The following is a 17,402-nucleotide window of genomic DNA, read 5'->3' as shown; positions in this document are numbered from 1 at the left end:
GGATCCTGGGAAATCTCCCCGTTAGGTAGCTGTGCCCTACAATGGCTGCACCATGGCCTGACCACCACTGCCACAGCTCAGTTCTTGGGATCCCAGGGTAACAGCACTTACTCCAGGAGGTGTGAACCACCTGTCTCATTTACCTCATGCTGGCTTCCTGGTCGGATGACCTGGATTTGGGAACTCCCAGATCTTCTCTCTCATCCCAGTGCAGGATGAGAGGGGTGTGGGAAACTCTGGAGAGCTGACCTGTCTTGTTGCCTTGATGCTGTGTGTGAGTGGACATCCTACCTCTCCTCTTTAGGTGGCGTACAGGACTATCCTCCAAGCCAAACAGCCACCATCTATGTATGAGTGTTTTGCTGTGCCCTCTTGAAAAAGATCATCTCAAGGGAGCTTGTTGACTCTTTGTATTTCCCCCTCAGAGGGTCTGGAGGCTCACAGGATCGTCATCTGAGCACTCAAACATTCCATACCACCCCCAGTATGCAATTCTGCCCTAATTGCGCATGACTTTGGGGAAGGGACAGAGTATATAGTCTGGGGAGGAAGGGTGTCTATCTATGTGGCTGTGGAAAAGCCCTCATCCATTCTGGGTAAAGGCTCTCCTGTACAGCTTTTTGTGGGAGGAGCACCCACACTAAGTAATCCTTCATTTATGCTCTGTAACTCAGCTCAATAAAACTCACTGGTGCACCAGAGTGAAGTTTGGTGGAAGCTATCTCAGTTGGTTATTGCGACCTTAAAGGGGTTGGGTAGATGTTGCTTACGTCTACTGAGGGTAGGAATTTTAGTAGGTCATTGAAGGGTGTACCTTGAGGCTATATCTTAAATTTTTTTCATGTGTATATGGGGTATGAGAATGTTTATTTGCACTCACATGTATGTGTGTGTGTGTGTGTGTGTGTGTGTGTGTGTGTGTGTGTGTGTCTGTCTGTCTGTCTGTCTGTCTGTCTGTGCATGTGGAGGACAGAGTTTGATATCGGGTATCTCCCATGATCGCTATCTAATTTATTTATCCAGACAAGCTTTGCTATTGAACTTGGAGCTTACCAATATGGCTAATGTCTTAGTTTGGATTACTATTGTTGTAAAGAGACACCATGACCATGGCAACTCTTATAAAGGAAGGCATTTAATTGGGGCTGGCTTATAGTTCAAGGATTTAGTCCATTATCATCATAGCAGGAAACATGGCAGTATGCAGGCAGGCATGGTGCTGGAGAAGGAGCTGAGACTTCTACATCTGGATCCACAAGCAACAGAAAGTGAACTGTGTCCCACACTGGGCATAGCTTGAGCATAGGAGACCTCAAAACCCACCCCCACAGTGACACACTTACTCCAAAGGCCACACTCTCTAATAGTGCCACTCCCTATGGGGACCATTTTGTTTCAAACCACCAAAGCTAGTTTGGCTGGCCCACTTGCCTCAGGAATACTTGTCTCTGCTTCCTGAACCCCGAGATTGCAGGTGGGCTGAGGCACTGCATGGATTTTTTTCACAGGTCCTGGGAATCTGACATGATTGGGTGTGTGCAGGGTGGTATGGCTGTAGATGGTTCTGGGGATCTGAATCCAGGTCCTCAAGTTTATGTAGCAAGTCCTTTAACCATCCTGGGCTGTGTCTTACCCTTCTCTCGCTGTGTGCTCTTCTCTCGTTTCCTGTCTGCCAAGAAGTGAGCATCCTCTTCCTCCTTATGCCCCCACCAGTATGATGCTCTGCCCAAGCCCATGGGGCCAAGAAATCATGGACCAAACTCTCTGAAACTAGGGGCCAAAATAAATTTTCATGGATTTTGGCCACAGTGACACACACACACACACACACGCACACGCACACGCACACGCACACGCACACACACACAACGAGCACACCCCCTCTGTGACAATACAGTCACTTTCTCCACTAACGTGGCCCTCCAGGCTCTCCCACAGTGGTTCAGTAAGCACAGCAAGGCCGTGGAAGGCTCCAGTTGAGGGAAAACTCACAATCAACTTGTATAAACTTCTGGAGTTCTGAGTTAGGAGACAGGGCCAAGGCTCAGGGTGTCACAGAAGGTTCTGGAACACATCTGAGCCGTTTCCTGGTATCCTTGCTGTGAGGGCTTTTGATAAAGGGGGAAGTGACTCCAAGGGAACCCCTGCTCAGCGAGAGGAGAAGGCCCCCAGCTGTGCCTGAGCAGCCAGTGGCCCAGAGCTGCTTCTGGAGAATTTCCCTGAGCTTTAACTTGCTGTTGGCTGACCCCGGCCTGGCATTGGCTACTGGAGCAGAGTCAACCACAGTCTCCCAGCACCCCTGGGGCTCCAGGGCTCTGAGTCAGGATGAAGGCACTTTCCAGGGGTCTGTACTTTCTCTTCTGATAAGCAGAGCACCTGGGATCTGGAGCAGAATCTCTTGTGTTGACGTGGTGTTCCAGAGGCACAAGCCAGAGCAGAGCCGCGCTTCATACTCCGGCTTGATGCTCACCATACTTGGGCAGGAAGCTGTTGGAGGGACTAGATCAGCAAAGGCTGGATTCTGTTCATGCCTTCGTTCATGCCTTCATGCTCCAGGCCTTCAGGGATCCACTCTCACTCCCTGCTGGGCAAATGTGCACTACAGCCAGGCAGTGATGAGAAAAAAAAAAATCAAACAAAACCCAGGTGAAAGGGGTGATTCCTAGAGGGCAGCAGCCCAGGGTCCCAGGACTCAGCACACACATGCCCAATATGCGAAATGCTCACTGTGGGTGTTCAGGACTATTCTGCCAGGTCACAGGACCAGAACTTACCTGGGTACAAAGAGGGAGGGCTTATGCACTCACACGCATGCACATATACACACGCACACAGGTGTGTGCATGCTACCCTGCAATTGTGGTTGTCAGAACTGCACTCGCACCCCAATATGCCATTGTGTAGACGAACCCCTATCTTTTATACTCATCTTCAAATGCTGGATATTTGATCTCTTCTCACCTTGAGGCATTGACTTAAAGGTCTTAGGGAGCCTTTTAATCAGCCCCCTGGCCTGCAGGCTCCGGGTGATGAGGGCTGAGACAGGGAGCTGGGTCATGCAGGCCCCCAGGTCATGGCCACATTGTGCAGGGCCCTTTGTTTGTAACTGGGGTGCTCAGTGAGGCTTCCTGAATCAAAGGGAACAGATGTGTCACAGTAATGACAAACACAGGCCTGGAGTACCGACCAAGCCCAGAAGTCCTAACTGCCTGCCGGCTGCAAGGATGTAATAACCTCAACTTTCTAAAGACGTCCTTGGTCTTGTTGAGGGAGGAGACTCCCTGGGAGGCTGCAAGTGGCCCTACTATACTGACAGGCTGGCACTGGGTGGGAAGAGCCCTGGGAGCCCCCCTCTGCTGTGGGCTTCAAGTTCAGGAAGGTGGGAGAGAGTCAGCTGACCCTAACCTGCTGAGCACCCTGCTCCTGGACTGTGGTCATGTCAGTACCCAGCTGGAGTCCCTGGGCAAAGGCCAGCACCCTGGACCCACCCTCTCAGGTCATTGGCATCTCTCTCCAAACCTCCCATCTCCAGCTTTCCCATCTTGTGGCCCAGGTCACTGACCTTCCTTCTAAGCCACTTGACCATATCCAGGGTCCATGCAGATCCAAATCTCTGACTTCTCCTCCTACTCAAAGCCATGGTTGACAAATGTTCCTCCAGACGCTTTGTCTTCCAGGGCCTCTGGGAAGTGCAGCTGAGATGCAGTTGGTGCCATGGCCCTTGTTTGGTACACATGGCATCAGTGGGAAGCTGGTGGCACAGGGTCTGTGGGATTTATGTAACAGGAAAACACAGAATGCATATGGAATTAACACAGAGAATATGTAGGATAGTCTCAGTTGTCTCAATTTCTACTGTGGGCTCTTCACTTACTGAGTAGTATAAACACACAAGTATGCGCTCCTTTAATAGCATGTCTTTATTTTTGCAGTACAGTAGCAAGCCCATACAGTAGCAAGCAACAGAAAATGTCGTGCTTAATAGCAATATGGAGTTTCTATTTCTCTCTCTATGTATTGTATGCATGTGTGTGCACTGTATGTGTGCAGGTGTATTCACCTGTGCATGTGGTGTGTGTGTGTGTGTGTGTGTGTGTGTGTGTGCAGTCAAACTTTATCAGTCTACACCTTACTTGTCAACATATATATTACTTTTCTTTATGTGTATATTTGCAATGTTTATGTGTGCACATGAATGCTGATGTGCCTGTAGAGGCCAGAAGAGGGCATCGGAGCCCCTGAATCTGGAGTTAGAGCAGTTGTGAGCCACAGGAAGAGGCTTCTGGGAGCCGAACTCTGGTCCTCTTCAAGGAAAGCACGTGCCTGTCACTGCCCAGCCAACTCTCTGGCCTACCACCTCATTTTCTTTGAGACAAGCTCTCTCACTGAATGTGAACTTTGCTCTTTTGGTTAGGCTGACTGGCCAACAAACCCCAGCGATCCCCCTGCCTCTGCCTCCCCAGTGCTGGGGTTGGTTGCAGAGACACACCACTGTGCCTTTCCTTTGACGTGGGTGCTGGAGATCTGGGCTCAGCTCCTGACTCTTGTGTGGCAAACACTTCCCTGTCTGAGCCAACTCCCCAGCCGCTCCATTGATACTTGTATTGATGTGGATACATTTATAGTCAGAAACCAAATGAAAGAGAGTTGAGACAGCCATTCAAATGAACGTGTGGAGACAGCCCATGTCCCCCACTCCACTCTGTCACTCTGCTTCCGGCCCCTGCTATTGAGAAGCAACTTGGGGAGAGCCTGTAGACCTCGGAACCCTTTGAGGGGCATAAGAGAAGGCTTCTGAGGGCATTTAAGGGTCTGATCTAATTGAAATCAAACCTCTGCCATCCACTTCCATCTTCATCCGCACTGTCCCTACTGTTAAGTCTCAAAGACCCTGTGACAACCAGCTAACAGAGGTACCTACTGCATATGGAATTGGACTCTGGCTGCCAGTCTCTCCGAGCATCTGCAGAACCGGTTATAGAATCCTGGCTTCTCTCAGCACTTCTCACACCTGTCTCCTCCCCTTAACCTTCCAGCCCCTGAGCTTCCCTTCCCTTCCCCTGGCTTTTCTTTCCTGTATAACTCAGCCTTTTCTCTCTCTTCCCTTTCTCTCTTACCCCTCCCCTCCCCATGGCCTGGTCTACTCTGCTGGCCATAGTCTGTCCGGACTCTTCCAGATGCCTCTGATTCTTGTGTGGCAAATCTACAATAACAACCTTTTCTTCAACCATGCGTGGAAGCCATCATGTCTTCATTTTCATTCACCTACCAAGGGCTGACAGGGTAGGACAGGAATCTGATGCTAGAGACTCCCCGAGCTGAGATGGAGGAACGTGCCTCCTCCCATTTCCCCAAGGGGGCAGGAAGGGATCCGGGGACAGAGCCCAAGCTCCTTGGATGGGAGGCATGCCTGCTTCCCATCTCACCTGTTCAAGCTCTGGGATGGGGTGCAGTGTGTAGGTTAAGACCGTCCTACACCCTGAGTGCTCTTAGCACATGCGATCCAGTATCTCCCCACAGAGGCTCCTGTAGGCACTACCTGGGAAGATCTGCGAACTAAAGACTCTGCCAAGGCCCCAGGCTAAGCTTTTAAGTTACTACAGGTGCTGGAGAGATGATTCAGTAGGTAGAGGCTCTCACCGCCAAGCCTGAACAACTTGAGTTCGATACCCAGGGCCCACATGATGAAAGGAGAACAGACTCCAGCTGTTCCAGCTGTTGCTATCTGGCTTCCACATGTGTGCTGTGGCCCATGGCTTCCTCCTCCAACTAAATAAAGTAAATGCAAAAAAATTCAATCCCTGGTTTAAAAACAAACAAACAAATAAATAAATAAATAAATAAATGCCACCATGGAGCTAGAACACACCAAAGGCCTTAGCGCAGTGTGGGCCTCCATCTTCCCTACACAGGGTACCACCTGGGCCTCTTCTGCCTAGTGTGACCCAACTTCTGCTCTGCATGCTGCTTCATCTTACTGGGATGAATCTGGAGGGACTGTGGAGGGCTGAGCCTTGGGATGGGGTAGTCAAAGGGTCTAGTGAATCCAGTCCCTCTGGGCCAGCTGTGTGTCCCACCATGAATATGTGTCTACTCACTCTAGGGCAGACTTCTCTGAGTGAGTCTGAGTAGGCTAGCTGTGGCCTAGGAGGTCTTCATGGGCTGCCTCAGAGGAAGGCTGGCTCTCCTATACAGCCAACCGTCGACTGTTCCACGTGGGTACATCTGTGGACAAGCCCTTAGAGGGGATGGACAAAGTGCATGGACAGATGTGGCTGCATGCCCCTGGGACTCAGCCTGCCTCTTTCTTGCCTCTCAGGTCTTGGCTTGGCCTCTCAGGAGCTTCCTTGGCTCCTGCTGCTGCTGAGTACTGGGCTCCATGGCGGAGGCCATCTTTGGATGGGGGTGGGGGTCCTCAGGCAGCCTCAGGCTGGAGATGAGGACGTGGCATGTGTACTCGCACTGGCCAGCCCGTGGGAGGCCCAGCTGGCTGACTCATCACTAGCCGAGCTCAGAGAGCAGAAGGGCGCAGCTGTCTGCAGAGCTTCAGGGAGGTGCTGTGTTACTGTGGCGTGGGAGGGTGGGAGAGAGAGGGCCACAGGTCACAGCGGCCCCCAGTCTGGCAACCTCTGTCCAGCCTGCACTGTCTATTCTAGGGTGACCACTGCCCTCTCCAGCCCAGGACTGGGGGGCTTCCCAAGACAGGGGCTTTTTAATTACAAATAGAAGAGACTTGGGCAAACCATAACAGCTGTTCCCCAGCGGGGGGAGGGGGTCATCACCACCTTGCCTGCTGCAACAGTCTGGAGTGGGGAAACTGAGGGTCACAGGACCACTGGGGGTACCCCATAAGTGCTTCTTTTTGCCAGTAGGATGGAACAGCCTCTGGAACATTCTGGTCTGGTCCTGGCAGTCATTTCTATGTGACAGGGACTGGAGGACATCATGATATGACAATTGGGCTAGTTGAAGGCATTCTGGATACTTCTACCTTAGAGCTTTGAGACCCTACTGCTTCATGCGAAGGGCAGCCTCTCAGCCTCATATCCTGGAAGCCCATTTCTAAACCCAAATCCACCTACCCACACTTCTTCCCTCAGATAGCTTTCCTCCTTCAGACAGGCAGTTATCTGTTTGGCCAGTTCATGCCAAGGCATCTTCCACAGTCTCCCCTGCCTCAGTCTCCTCATCCCTACAGGTGGCAGAGAGATACCAGTCACCCCTGATGCTCTGAACTTGTTTTTCCTCACATCATAGGTAGGTTGTGGGCAGGTTCCCTCCCATACCTATTCCATTATCATGGGGCCCTTCATCCACAGTCCCACCTCTACCGGTCTCTCCCTGTTCAAGGCGGTCAACATTTTCTCTGCTTTTCTTCTGGACAACGGTGTTGGGCCTTTCTGTCCCTCCTGTCAGGAGCAAAGGCTACAGCATCAGGCAGTCCCAGGTTTAAATTCTCACCCTGCCAGTTCCACATCCAGTAGCAAGGATGTGGCAGCCCCTGTTGTTCACTTACTGGTGACACACTGAGCGTGTCCTGTCTTTACGGAATCACCTGCAGATAGCCCTGCAGAGGCAACGTATTAGTCTCAAATTATTTCCCATGTCCAGGAAACCAAGGACTAGGAAATGGGGGAGAATGCCTGACATCCCAGCTAGTGGGTCTTAGGACAAGCTCCTGTCTCCATAGCTAATCTACGGGCACACACGTGTCCCCCACCAGGCTCCTGGGCAGTGCCTCAGAACAACTGTGGGGCTGGCCTGGGGGATTTCTGAGTGTCCTCTCTACAATGTGGGAAGCCATGCTGCTGAGCCAGGAGACCTAGGATCTACCCCACATCTGCTTTGGGCCAGCCTCTGTAGGGCAGGGCTTGCTAGCTGTAGGTTGGAGACAGTGGCAACCATTGTGGTCTCTGGAGTTCCAACGCTCATGTTTCTCCATTTCCTCAACCCTTATGACTTTTCTCCTTCAAGAAGTCTGGTAGTGAACGTCTGGGATTTGAACCGTGGGGGTGAATATTGTTTCCTGCCAGACCCAAATTTAAATCTCCCTGAACTCCTAAACTCCTGACCTGTGAGTCCAGGGTGACCTCTCCGTGTGGGTGTCCAACAGACTCCCCAAGAGCATATCCCCCCCACAGATGCCGTGTCTGTCCCATTCTCAGTGGCCGAAGTTACCAAGCAGCTAATTAGCAGCCGAAGGTCTGAGTCACTTTTTACCCTTCCTAGGCTTGTGGGTGACTAGATGTTATTCAATTTCTTACTCATTTCCTGCATCAGCGGGTAGCCACCATCCTGAGGGCCAGGCAGAGCAGAGAGCCAGGGATGTAGAGAAGGACTCTGTTCTGAGCTGTCTCAAATGGCTGATGGGATAGGAGAATTTGGTGTGTGTGTGTGTGTGTGTGTGTGTGTGTGTGTGTTACATGTTCATGTGTGTGTACATGTGTGTTTGCGTTTACTTACCTGTGTGTGAGCATGTGTGTAGAAGGCAGAGGTTGATGCTGGGTGTGTTTCTCCATTGCTCTCACCTTTGCTCTTCTAGATTTATTTATTATTATTTATGTGTATGTGTGTGTGCTTCCATGAGTTTATGTATCACATGTGTGTATGCGCCCATGAAACCCCCTGGAGTTAGAGTTGCAGGCAGTGTGAGCTACCTGATGAGGTGCTGGGAACTGAACCTGGGTCCTTTGCAAGAGCAGTAGCATGCTTTACGGATGAGTCAACTCTCTAGCCCTTCTCCATCTTACTTTGTGAGGCAGGTTCTCTCACTGAATCTGGAGTTCATCAGATCTTCCAGCTCTAGGAACCTGCTTGTCCCTTCCAACCCCAGAGCTCGGTTATGGACATGTGCCGCCACTTCCGGCTTATGTAAGGGTTCTGGGGATGCAAACTCAGGTCATCATGCTTGTACAGCAAGAGCCTCACCCCGTTAGCTGTCATCCCAGACCCAGCTCTCATTCAATGGTGACAAATACATTCTAATTTCAATACATGTTACACTTAGTACAGACTGTACAAATACACACAATTTAAAGTACAGATGACCTCCAATTCACGATGGCTTGATTTGGAGTCTTTCAACTATACTATGGCTCAAACCACTCTTTCAGTTCCATAGGAACCCTCCTTTGAAGTGGTTTGCAGGGCAAACCCTCTGGCTGCAGCCCCAGGCCACCCCACCTTTGCTAGAGGGAATGATCTGTAATCTACAGCACACTCCTCCTAAGCGACAACGTGTGACAGACTGGGAGTAACAAACACATTTTCTACTTATAATACTTTGAACTCACCTGTGGCTCAGCAGGAATGCTGTTGTAAACTGAAGACCATCTGGGCTTGCAAAGTGAAAAATCACAGCAGTCAATATATGGAGAAAGATGCTGTGAAAATGCTCTGCTTGTCCCAGAAGTGTACCTGCCTCTTCCAACACACAGCCTTGTCATTGCCCAGAGCGGCTGAAGGCTTGTCCTGAGTGAAGACCGCATTTTGTTTTTCTGTGGGTTTTTATTCATAAACAATTTTACATGACCAGTATTCAGGTAATGTATATACGCAATAGGACTGTAAAAACTCTTCGTGTATTATTGCTTCTTGTAGAAAATGTGCATAGCATATGTGGGTACATATGTATGCATATGTGTGCATGTGTGGCAGATGTGTGTGCACACGTAAGTACAGGTGTAATCACCTGTGCATATGGAGCCAGAGTATGGCACTATGTATCTTCTTCATCATGCTTCACCTTCTTTGAGACAGGGTCTCTCACTGAACCTGGAGTTCACAGTTTGGGCTAGACTGGCGATCCAGCAAACCCCTGGCTCCACCTGTCTCCTCTGCCACAGTGCTAGGGTTATAGACACCACTGGACCTGGCTCATGCATGGATTCTGGGGATCTGAACTCAGGTTTTCATGCTTGTGTATGTGGCAAGAACTTTACTGAATGAGCCATCTCCCAGCCCTTACTGCTTCACTTTTAATTAATTGTGTGTGTGTGTGTGTGTGTGTGTGTGTGTGTGTGTGTGTGTGTGTGTGCACTCTAGTGTAGAATGTGTGGAGGGAGGCCAGAAGATAACTTTCAGGAGCTGGGTCTCCTCTCCTTCCATCATTATAAGTCCTGGAGACAAACTCCAGTCACCACACTTGGTTGCAAGCTCCTTTATCCATTGAGGCATCTCACCTGAGGCCTTGTGCTGGCTAGGGTTGTCAGACAGTTGTTGGTGTGATTTAGCCATGCAGTCTCATGCTCTCTGGCACATGACTTTTCTTTGCTGGGTAGAGTTCATTCTATGACTGTTCTTGGTTTCATCTGGCTTCTTTTCTTTTTCCTGAATTTCTTTTTCTTTCTTTCTTTCTTTCTTTCTTTCTTTCTTTCTTTCTTTCTTTCTTTCTTTCTTTCTTTCTTTCTTTCTTTCTTTCTTTCTTTCTTCCTTCCTTCCTTCCTTCCTTCCTTCCTTCCTTCCTTCCTTCCTTCCTTTCTCTCTCTCTCTCTCTCTCTCTCTCTCTCTCTCTCTCTCTCTCCCTCCCTCCCTCCCTCCCTCTCTCTCTCTCTCTCTCTCTCTCTCTCTCTCTCTCTCTCTCTCTCTCTCTCTCTCTCTCTTTCGTCTTTCTTTATACAGGGTTTCTCTGTGTAGCCCTGGCTGTCCTGGAACTTACTCTGTAGACCAGGCTGCTGTCCTGGAACTCACTCTGTAGACCAGGCTGGCCTCGAACTCAGAGATCCACCTTTGTCTGCCTCCTGAGTGCTGGGATTAAAGGCGTGCATCACCATCACCTGGCTATCTGGTCTATTTTCATTGTGAGACACTATGAGTAGCCTAGACATCTCTATACAGAATGCAGATGAGGAGAGTGTCTCCAGGGTTTGAGAGACTATAAGACAGCCACATGTTCAATGTGAGAGATAACCTCTGATTGTTTTCATGGTGGGTTTAGAAATTTATGTTCATGTCATCAATGAGACTTCCTACTGCTCTGAAATCTTACCCCAAATCAATATTCATTCATTCATTCATTCATTCATTCATTCATTTATTTATTACCAACCTAGTGGTGGGTATTATAATCCTATAGTTAGAACTTAAAGTTTCTTAACTCAGTGTAATAGTCCTATCCCAAGAGGTTTTTTGTTTGTTTGTTTGTTTTTGCTTTTGCTTTTTGTTTTGTTTTCTATTTTTGTTTTGGTCAGGAGAGTTCAGTTTGACAAGGTCATTGTTCAATGTCTTGCTCCTTTTTTTTTTTTTTTTTCTTTTTTTCTGAGACAAGGTTTCTCTGTGTAGTCTTTGCTGTCCTGGAACTCACTCTTTAGACCAGGCTGGCCTTGAACTCACAGTGTAGTCCTTTTATCTTACATGTCTTCAAGAAAAGTTAGCTTGACATCTGACCTTACAATCACCTGTTGTGATTGTAATGACTAGTTTTGTCAACTTGACAAAGCCTAAAATCATCTGGGAAGAGAGGCTTAATGAGGGATTGTTTTCATTGTGTTGGCCTTCAGGCATGTCTGTGGGGGAAAGTCTTGATCTCCTTAATTGATGTGGGAAGATCCAGTTCACTGTGGGTGGCACCATTCCCTAGGCAGAGTTTCCTTAAACTACATAAGAGTGGCAGAGTCCAGCTGAGCATAAGCAAGCAAGAAAGCAAGAAACTGAGCATATTCAATTCGTTTATCTGCTCTTAGCTGTGGGTGTGATGTGACGAGGCTCCTGATGTTCACGTCTTGACCTCTCACATTAACAACTGTAACTGGAACTGCCAGCTGAAATAAACCCTTTCTGCCTTAAGTTGCTTTCTGTCAGCATGTTTTGTCACAGCAACAGAAATGAAACCAGTTCCACAGGTGACCATTCTCCCAATCTATCCACCTCTTTGGGCCAATTTGCATATTTGCAATATGGAGCCTTCCAAGCCATTCACATGACATATACTATATTTACATGTCCCGTGCTACAGCTCAAAGGCTTATCATATGTTCCAAGTTTCTTCCTAAACATGTCTTTGGTCAATGCATTCATGCACTTCATTTTTTGATGCTCCTGTGAGTAGCATCTTTTTTTTTTATTTCATTCATAGATATGTATTGCTATTATAAAGAAAGGCGGTTAAATCGTGTGTTAAATTGGCTCAGCCGACTACTCTGCTTACTCACTGAGCTTCTTGTTTTCCTTTAACAGACATAAGATCTATGTGTCATGTTGTCTGCATGTGGTGACAGTTTGATTTTCCCTTTTCAGTGACGTTTCAAAATCACATTAGTAAGCAGGTTCTAATAGAAGAAAGAGGTTTGATAAACACCCTATGTCTGGTTGAAGGGCTTTTCTTCTGTTCTTTGTTTTTTGAGACAGGGTTTCTCTGTGTTGCCCGGGCTAGCCTCGAATTTACTCTGTAGACCAGGCTGGCCTCAAACTCACAGAGATCTGCTATGGATATTGCTCTGTATAAATAAAATGATGATTGGCCAGTAGCCAGGCAGGAAGAATAGGCAGGAAAAGCAGAGAAGAGAATTCTGGGGAGTGGAAGACTGAGGAAGAGAGCCGCTGCCAGCTGCTGCTATGACAAGTGAGATGTAAGGTACCGGTAAGCCAAAAGCCATGTGACAACTTATAGACTAATAGATATGGGTTAATTTAAGATATAAGAACTAGATAATAAGAAGCCTGCTGTGGCCACACACTTTGTAAGCAATGTAAGTCTCTGTGTGTTTACTCAGTTGGGTCTAAGTGGCTTGGGACTGGCAGGTGAGAGAGATTTGTCCTGACCGAGGGCCAGGCAGAACCAGAAAAACTCTAGTTACAGAGATCCACCTGCCTCTGCCTCCTGAGTGCTGGAATTAAAGGCATGTGCCACCACTGCTCAGCTCCTTCTGTTCTTGTGTGTGTGTGTGTGTATGTGTGTGTGTGTGTTACTGAAGAGACCTTTCATTTAGAAATATTTAATTTTTATTATAAGTGTGGAGGATGCTCGTGTACTGTGGCATGCACATGGCGGGTACCATGGCACGCACATGGCAGGTACCGTGGCATGCACAGGGCAGTCAGAGGATAGCTTAGGAGGCCAGCTTCATGAAATTTCTTTCCTTTCACCTTTTTGTGGGTTCTGGGGATTGAACTCAAGTCAACTGCTAAGCTACCTCACTGGCTCCTAAAAAAAAAAGATTAATCACATAAAATATATGTTAAATTCACATAGGTCTCTTCACATAGAGAAGAGCCCTCTCCTTTGTGTGTGTGAGGGGGTTATGTACAAGTGTGTGTATGCACGCTGCTGTGCATGCATATTGGGGGCACAGAGGTCAACATCAAATGTTTTTATCACTCTCGATTGATTGATTGATTGAGCATGGGTTTCTCACTAAACCTGGTGTTCACCTATTCAACTCGTCAGAAGGTCTCTCTGAGGCTAGGTTAACGGGTGCTGTCATTCCTGGCTTTTTCACGGATGCTGGGGAACCGAACTTGGGCTCTCATGTTTGCATGGCAAGGAGCTTTCCCCACCTACCACCTCCCCAGGATTGGCCCGGGTTTTTATCTCTAGCTGTCAGCATAGCAGATAGCAGCCTGTCTTCTGGAAGTTAAATCAGCCAGTGTTGCATTCCTCAGTTAATCCCACCTCAGTCATGGTGCGTTAACATCATATGTGGTTGGTCTTGGTTGGTTAAATTCCATCTGCAGTTACGTTCCTTGGTAAATCAGATGTAAATGGCCACAGCCTTGTTGCTCTTGCTGTGCTTGTTGGATGGGGGGGCAGAGGTCTCTCTTTTCTGATTGTTTGTGAAAAATGAGTGTGGACCGCAGATTCTTCTCAACTCAAGGTTTCAACTGTGTGAGGATTTTTGACTGATGATTCATTTTCTTGAGCCATTTTAGAACCATCTAGATCTTTCCTTCTTAAGTCAGTCTAGGAATGAGTCCATTTTGTTGAAAATTTAAGTTATGAGCACACATTCCATGATGTCATCTCATTTATAATATCTCCTTATCATAATATGCACAGTGGTTTTCTCTGTTCCTATTCATGGTTTAAGTGATTTATAGCGACTATCATTTTTCTTCTCATTAGTCTTGTCAGATGTGTGTAATTTTGACACTTATATCTTCTAACTTTGGTTTTTATTCTCTTTTAAAATATATTTATTTAATTAGTATGTGTGTGTGTGTCTTTACCCCTGTGTGTGCAAGTGTGTGTACCACCTGAGTGCAGATGCCCTTGGAGGCCAGAAGCGTTGGATGCCTTGGATTGTAAGTGATTGTGAACCACCTGATATGGGTACTGGGATGAACTCTGACCCTCTGCAAGTACATGCTCTTAAACTGCCATCTCTCTAGCCTCTGCCCACCTCCTTTTTTGAGACAGGGTCTAAAGCTGAGAAGCTCCTCCTCAGCCTCCTGAGTATTGAAATACAGCACTGCACCCCTTGGCCTGGCTTTTCTCACTTCTTGAGATCTGGGCTCAGCATAGTCACATCTGACCTCTTTCTTATCTGTTGCATTCTCCTGCAGCATTCGAATACTCAGCAAACTATGATTTGATGGGAAGTGTTTTACATGCTGATTATCCCTGGGAAGACTTATCCTTGCTAAGACTGTGCCTGAATTTCCATTGTGGTTTTTTGAAAACAAGCTGTGTCACAGTGTTTGAACTCCAAATACAGGGACCTCCTCTCCACCTTGCATTGTGGTCAGGAAACACACCCTGGTTATTTTGGTTCCTTGAGATGTGTTGAGCTTGCTTCTGTCTTGGGGCAGAGTTAGTTTCTCCAAAGCTTTTCACATGAGCTTCAGAGAGCCAAGTAGCCTGCAACCACTAAGGGCCACAACTACTGGAGGCCACAGTCACTGAGACACAGAGCCACCGAAGTCTGGCTGTTCCCAATTTCCTGCAGATTTCTTGTTCCATAGCCTGCTCCAAGACTTCCCCTGGGAGTGCAGATATAGAGGGTTTGTGTTTTCACATTTGATTTCAAGGCTGCCTGGAGTTAACACAGAATGTGTTTGTTTGCTTTTCTGGGTGAATCCGTCCTCTTAGCATGGAGGACAACGTATGTGTGCTTTTTGTCTTAAGACCTATTTTGTTTGGTGTTCACATGGTGCTCTTTTCTGTTTGTTTTTAAAGCTAGGCTCTTACTAGCATCCCAGGCTGCCCTGAAACTCATCATCTTTCTGCCTCAGCTCTGGGATGGCCAATCCCAGTGTCAATGTAAGGTCTAGCATCACCTGGGAAGTGAGTCTCTGGCCACCGTGGCAGGGGGTGGGGCGATTATCTTGATTAGGTTAGCTGAGGTGGGAGGACCTGCCCAGCCCACTGTGGGTGGCACCATTCCCTCAGCTGGGTTCCTAGACTGTGAGCTGAGTGCAAGTACTCATCACTGTCGACTGTAGTGCGACATGGCCCGCTGTCTCAGTTCCTGCCGCTGCGCCTCCCCCTCAGTGGTGGACTGTGAGCCAGAACAAACCATTCCTCCCATAAGTTGCCTTTCTCAGACTATTTCATCACAACAACAACAAAATAATTAAGACTGCTTCCCAAGTGCTGGAATTCCAGGCATGTGGCCCAGCACCCAGCTTTGCTTTCTTTTTGCATTTAGAATCTTCAGACACTTCCTGTCTGCAGACCCTTCTGTTTTGGGTGCTTCCTGTAAAAACTGACGTTTGAGTCTCTCCTGCCCCAAGTCTGTCAGACTGAATTTACTCTTTAAATTTAATACAATCACTTAGACATCAGGGTTCATAATCACTACATTTTATTTGCTATTTAGCAGGTCTATGTTTCTTTTTCTTCATTACTGATGTGTGCTTACATTTTTTTTTTTTTTTTTTTTTTTTTTTTGGTTTTTCGAGACAGGGTTTCTCTTGTGTAGCTTTGAGCCTTTCCTGGAACTCACTTGGTAGCCCAGGCTGGCCTCGAACTCACAGAGATCCACCTGGCTCTGCCTCCCGAGTGCTGGGATTAAAGGCGTGCGCCACCACCGCCCGGCTTGTGTGCTTACATTTTTAAACAATTTCCTGTCTTATTAGTTAATACTCAGTTGTGGCCCAGTGCTAGTCATTTTATGTTTTAAACATTCATTCATTTATTCGTTCATTCATTCATTTATTTTCATTTATTTATTTATTTATTTATTTATTTATTTATTTGTGTGTACACACATGTGCATATGCACACATGCAAGCACGCCACAGCATGTATGTAGAAGTCAGGATTACCTTGCTGAGGCTGGTTATCGCTTTCCACCATGTGGGTCCCAGGGATTGAACTCAGGTCTTCAGGCTTGGCAGCAGGCATCTTTACCCACTGAGCCATCTCACCAGCCCCCCATTGTTAGAACCTTCGGGGGCGGGGCTCATTGAGCAGTGCTGACATGCGCCTTCAGCTTACCGTGTGGGCTTCCCAGGGTTGCTGTGGCAGGTGACAGAGAATCAAGTGACTTACCAGAGTATTTTCTTCAAGTTCTGGGGAGATGTAACATCAAGTGGGACCTAACACCAAGTGCCCTAGCCTCCCCCTCATTCTCCGCTCTGAACTCCTCAAAGAGTCTCCCGACCAGGGAGGGAACTCCCGTCTTGTCCCTCCCACCTTCTGGGGCCCTAGGCATGGCTGGCTTGTAGACCACAGCTCCAAAGGCCACTTCCATCTTCTCCCGGCTTCAAAGCCTCTGGTCTTCCCCTCCTCCTATCAGCATTTGTCCTTGGGTCCCGGGCCTATCAGGTCCAGCCTGAGCTTACTCTAGCTCTTCACTGCCACATCTGCAAAGCCTCTCTAACCAGGACCTCGTTCTGAGCTCTAAGTAGACATAAACTCTGGGGAGAGGGTCTTCCAAGACAGCCCAGTGGCCTTTCATTAGGCATCTCTTAAGGCCCTAGCAGGCTCTAGGCTTCATGTTGGGGACAGGCATCCTGGTACCTTAGATCACACTGGGTCCACTCCGTGGATGGTGAGTGATCACCGTGGGCTGTTCTTATAAGTTTCCTAGGGTGCCCTGGCCCAGGACAGAGGCACATCTGCTTCTACTTAACTGTTTCACAGGCCAGGATGATGTCATCGAGGCTCAGGCCTGGGGGGAGTTGGCGGCTGGCCACCAGTGACAGCTCAACTGGGAGCCCTCAGCTAATGAGGAGGGGGCCCTGGCTGCTCTGGCCTGCATGGAAATGCTGTTTCTAAGCCCAGAATGGGGCCTCAGTCATAGAATCTGGGGCTGATGTGCAGGCAGAGGGCAGGATCGGTGGGAGGGTGGGGTTGGCTGCTGTCCTGGGTGAGCATTGTTCCTGGAGTGAGTAGCCCACTTTGGTACATGGCTGTGCTAGGGGCTCTGGCTGCCTCCAGGATGTACTGCTGGGTGTTGCTAAGCAGGAGTCACAGAAGAAGGCCCTTTTCCTGCCATGGAACCACCCTCCTGCTGCCTGCC

This window comes from Peromyscus leucopus, chromosome 4, assembly GCF_004664715.2.
Source record: "Peromyscus leucopus breed LL Stock chromosome 4, UCI_PerLeu_2.1, whole genome shotgun sequence".
Classification (NCBI taxonomy): domain Eukaryota; kingdom Metazoa; phylum Chordata; class Mammalia; order Rodentia; family Cricetidae; genus Peromyscus; species Peromyscus leucopus.
The sequence above is the reverse complement of the archived record's forward strand: the minus strand, read 5'-3'. Positions refer to the sequence as shown.